This window comes from Dermacentor albipictus, chromosome 9 (assembly GCF_038994185.2).
Source record: "Dermacentor albipictus isolate Rhodes 1998 colony chromosome 9, USDA_Dalb.pri_finalv2, whole genome shotgun sequence".
In the NCBI taxonomy this organism is placed as follows: Eukaryota; Metazoa; Arthropoda; class Arachnida; order Ixodida; family Ixodidae; genus Dermacentor; species Dermacentor albipictus.
This window is the reverse complement of record NC_091829.1, coordinates 84,905,507-84,911,010: the sequence shown is the minus strand read 5'-3', so window position 1 is coordinate 84,911,010 and position 5,504 is coordinate 84,905,507.

Below are 5,504 nucleotides of genomic sequence, written 5' to 3'. Positions count from 1 at the left end.
AGATTTTTGATCAGCTCATTTCCTTCTACACGAACATATCACGTTGAATCTTCATATGAAGACACTGACGTCCTTTCGATCTCTTGTAGGTCTACTTTTCGACATTCCTGTTCCGTACCGTGCATGGAGAGAAAGTGCAATATAAACAATGACTGCTGCTGAATGTCTAGCGTGTCACTCCAGCGCGTCTTTTTTTTTTAATTCGAAAGCATACCCTTAGGCATAATACAAAAGATGTTAGAAATACACAAACAGATTCGACTCGTGCAAGAAATCTAGGAGTGAACGATGATGGGGTCCATGAGTCCAACGTTCAAGGTCGGGTGGGTGGCCAGGCCGAAGGCCAGTTGCCCGGAGATGGCGGAGACGGCTTAGATGAAGCCCTGGGCACGTCTATAATAGGTGCGTCGCTGTCACATTTTGGATTCCTGTGTTGCAAAATGGGCACGATGAGCCGTAAGGACCATGGTATTGTGGTGGCCAGAGAGCGGTCACAGACGGGGTGAGTGCGACCCCGACACGTAGCCTCCTTAACGTAACCTCCTCTCGGCGGGTTAACCCGCCAGGGAGGTCTGACCCACACGGAGGTATCAGAGCTCGTGTGGTACGTCGGAGGTTTTCCTTTTCCCGGATCAGTCGCCCACAGACGTCTTCAGGAAAATGTGGAAGTGGGTATGTTGTAATCTGTGGGTGGGTTGCCATATCTGCTTCAAGGATACCCGGCAGGGCTGCTCGAGGCACCCATGGACGCGTATGAGGATATTCGTAGTGGCAGCAAGACGGTGAATGCTATCTGACAATAGGGTGGACCGAGATACCCTACGTATGTCGTGGATGACTTGAGTCGAGTCTGTGCGAATGATGAGTTGAGAGTATCGAGCATCTTGAACAGTAGGTAGCAACGCGGCCAAGCCGTCTCGTATGGCAGCAAGCTCGGCAAGGTAGGCCGGTGGTGCAGGATCGGCAACATACGAGCACGTTTGGCTTGCCTCTGGTATCAATGGACACACGAGAGCTGTGTGAATAATGGTGCCATTAATACTGGCATCAGTGTATGCTACTAGAGTCGTATCGTCTTGATTGTCATCGGCGCGATGAAGGCGGGAAACATGGACATTCGTCTGACGAGGAACCGGGCTATACAGACGACCAAGAGGCTTATTGTCACTTAATTGTATCCTTTTCCACGGAGCTACATCGGGTCTCGTAGATGCTGGATTGTCTATTTCGTGTCCCATGTAGCGCGCCAGTGAAGCAGCCGAGCCGAAATATGATGGTTTTAGGGCGCGCGCGCATCGACGTTGGTGTACTAGTTCGTCAATAGTGTTGAGTTGGGACTCAGCCTGTAGGGTTGGCAACGGAGTGAGACGTGGTAGTCCCGTTATGGCCCGCATAGCTTCGTTATTAATGGCCTCAAGGCGAGCCCATTGTGCCTTCGTGAGATGATGAAACTGGGCTCTGTAGACGAGTCGTGGTTGCAACACAGAACGGACCAGAAGGCGAGCCATGTTGGTGCTCGCTCCGCCAGATTTCTTCGCAATCCGACGTATCAGCTGTATCGTTTCTGCGGCCTGTTGCATTGCATTCTTGACCCATGGTCCCGCAGATCCGGAGGAATCCATTTCAAGGCCGAGTACACGGAGAGTTGAAGCCTCGTGTAATGGTTGCTGATCCAGAGTTAACTGAAGAGGCCGGAGTGCCAGTAGACGGCGCCCATACTTGTTCGCTACTGACATGTACGTCGTCTTGTCCTTGGAAATTTCAAGGCCTATCTGAGCACACCAGTTGTGCGTCATGTTTAGGGCCTCTTGGAGCGCTTGTTCTTGGTGGCAGATTTCAGGATCAACTGACCAGACTGTGATGTCGTCTGCGTACATTATTTACTGTGCGTTACGTATCGTGGCTAGCTTCCAGGCTAGTGGAAGGACAGCAATATTGAAAAGGACTGTTGCGAGCACAGATCCTTGTGGGACACCCCGATGTGCGACGAACTGACCTACTGCTTGGCCAGCCGGGCGAATGGAGAAGTGCGAGCGCACAGGAAGGCTTCGACGAATGTGCAGGCATGGCTAGGGAATTGAAGCCAATGGAGAATTCCGACAATTGCTTCGTGACTCACATGGTCGTATGCTTTACGAATATCCATTGCCAGAATCGTCCGAATTCTTCGGGAGCGGCCTCCGATGAGAACCATAGAAGATAGGTACGCAAGGCCATCCTCTGCGCCTAGATGAGCACGGAACCCGATTTGGCCAGGATGATACCATGAGTACCGCTCGAGCCACCATGTAATACGTGTCGCGAGCATGCGCTCCATCAGCTTACCTAACGTTGAGGTTAGTGCTATTGGGCGCATATGAGCGATATTATCTTGGGGTTTTCCGGGTTTGAGAATAGGGACCATTTCTGCATGCCGCCAAGAATCGGGAATGACTCCTGTAGCCCAAGCTTCGTTTATGGCCCCCAACAGCACTTCGAGAACCTTGCCTTCCGTGTTCTTATAAAGTTCATACGGTATGCCATCCGGTCCTGGTGCCTTGCATGGCTTCGACAGGTCGATTGCCGCTAAAAATTCCTCCATAGTGAAGGCAGCTTGTATACCCTCGATGTCAGAGAGCGTAGGCGGCTTGCCTGCGTCCGCAGGAAGGCAGTTTTGAACAACGAAGGGAAGTGGTGCTGTGTCCAAAGTCGGAAAAAAGGTGTGGGCAACAGTTCCTGCGAATACTGCTGGTGTCTGGCCCGATGCTAACAGGGTGCAGGCTGCGGGCTCTGGAGGGCGCCGACCACGTTCCATTACTCGGAAGGTGCGCCAACTGGAGGCATTGGACGACGAAGGTCCGAGAGAAGAGCACCAGTCCATCCAGCGGCCACGTTCTAAGCGGTGTTCATGGCGCCGAGCTACTGCAGTAAGGCATTGGGCCTCTAAGCGAAGGGTATTTGATGCAGGGTCACGTTTTGATGCAAGTTCGGCTTGGCGGCGCGACGCCCAGAGACGCAGAAGTTGCAAATCAGGAGTGGTTCGCGATTCATCAACCCACGACGTACATGTCGCCTCAACTAATGCCGCCTTAAGACAATGGGACAGGTCCACCATGAAGTTGGATACATTACTTTCCGATGCCGCCCTGTATCGATCCCAGTCCACCACTCGACATAGTCGGCGGAGGCGGCCTGTTCCGCCCGAAGATAAGCCAAGGTGAATCGGATGATGGTCGCTACCCCAGCAGTCGGGTTCACATGACCACGAGACGGTCGTCCTTCCTAGCCACCAAGATAAGTCCGGTGAGTGTGGCGGCGCGCAAGGGTGGTCTCGCCGACGAGTAGGCACTGACACATTATTAAGCAGAGTGAATTGGGCGTCCATAAATGTGTCCAGCGCACATGTACCACGCGCACTGGAAATAGCATATCCCCATGTGGTGTGGGGCGCGTTAAAATCTCCTGCGACCATAAAGGGGCAACCAGGATGTTTCATTCGTAGGTGCGCCAGCCAGCCGAGACACAACCGAGCCGCACGCCCGCTGTAAGGGCGGGCATAGTATGAAACGATGATAACGTCCGTGCGTTGGAGACGAACCAATACGGCCACGACTTCTTGCCATAGAGTACACCACCGTGAAATTCTTCTACTTAGAGAGAAGGGTTTTCCCCCCGCCTCACTCCAAGTTAAGCAGGCCGCAGGCGGTCACACTAAGACTTCTGCAAACGAACTCGTACCCAAATCCGGCGTCCCTTAATAGCATATATCCAGAGATTTATACCAATTGTTCTTGCGTGGCCTGTGGTGAGGTAGCTACGTTGCCTCATATGCTCTGGGAGTGCGGGTCGCTGGGCCCGAAGTTCACCAAGGAAGAGTGGGACGCCCTCCTGCGAAGTCCCGTCTTTGAGGATCAAATCCTGGCCGTCCAGCGCGCCCGCGATCGGGCCGGCAGACTAGATCTGTCAGTCCCGTCGTGGGATTAGCTAGGTGCGAGTTTTATCGCGCTTTGCTGGACCAAATAAAAGTCTATTCACTCACTCACTCACCACCGTGAAAGATCAACACGAGTCTGATGAAGAGTGCATATTACATACGCTGCAACCTTTCCTGGAGGGACATCGGGCGTAGCACTCCTACGATCCAACATTGAAGGCGATGAGTATGCCACAAATCCTGGAATGGGTGGCAGACCATTGGATTCTTGAAGCAGTAGAGCCCAAGCACGCAGCTTCCCATATCTGAGACGCTGACGCAGCTCTCCGACCTTCCCCGCGATGCCGCGACAGTTCCACTGTAAGATGCCTTCTGGCACACTTGAAGACGTAGCAGCCCTCATAGATTAAGATTGGCCAGTAGAACCGAGGTGAGATGCTGGAGCTGTTGCGCAACGAAGGGCAGGAGTTCTTGGGGTAAAAGAGGCTTCGACACAGATGCCGGGTTTGCCATATGAGCAGGACTAGACGACGACGGCGAATGCGACGGCCGCGCTCCGTCATGACGACGCCGGAGCACTGTACGGCGTTCCTAGAGACGTTGGATCTCCCTTTCAAGGTTGGCGAGGCGAGCGTCGATCTCGAACTCTTCGTCTGAAAAAGGAAGCGGCGTGTCTGCTATCGATTGTGATGCCCGCTGCGGTGGTGAAGTGGACGACCTAACAGCTGCGCTATAGGTACGAGTGGCAGCATCACTTGTCTCTGTACTTGCTTTTGTCACCTGGCTAGCGTCCTCTTCCAGCGAGGCCAGAACGGCGTAACGGTTGTACAAAGGGACTTGTTTCATTGATGAATCTCGAGGGGTCCATGCTCGCTGTCGATAATGGCGTTGTCGAGCCTTCTTAGTGGCCTTCAACTTCGTAGGACACGTCGTGGAAGTGATGTCATGATCGTTTGTTTGGAATAGGCCGCATCTAAACGATGCCGACGAGGTTCAGGCTCCGTGGTGTCGTCTTTAGGATGATTTCATGTGTCCCTGTCTAAAGCAAGTGTAGCAGTACACAACGGAAGGCTTGAACGGACGCGGGCGCAGTACGCAGCCGTAATACAGGATACGTTCAGGTGTTGAATTAGGACCTTGAAGCGTGATTAGGCACGTACGACCGCTGCCTGGGTAGCGAGCAGCCACGACCTTGTGTGTGGGAGTGCAACGGTGGCGTAGAGGTAGAACACCCGCCTCGCGTGCAAGAGGTCCGTGGTTCGAATCCCGGTGCCGCGCAATTTTCCACCGGATAAAAAAAATCTGCGTGTTGATAAAATTGCATAAACAGGCCTGCAGTGTGGCCTGATCCCGGTGACCAGAACCGGTAACGCACTCCCTCACCAGAGCAGGATTGGCCACCCTGGTGCAGTACTTGGCCACAACCTCCTATGTGAACCCAACAATCAAACCCCGGCCCTCAGTCCCCAGCAGCTGCGAAGCAACTGACCAGGGCGGCGGCCAGACCTGCGACGCTGCAGAGGGTGCTAAGAATCCCTGGCTCCGGACAGGCCGCCATTGGAGTATGAACCTCGCAACGTTTAACGCTAGA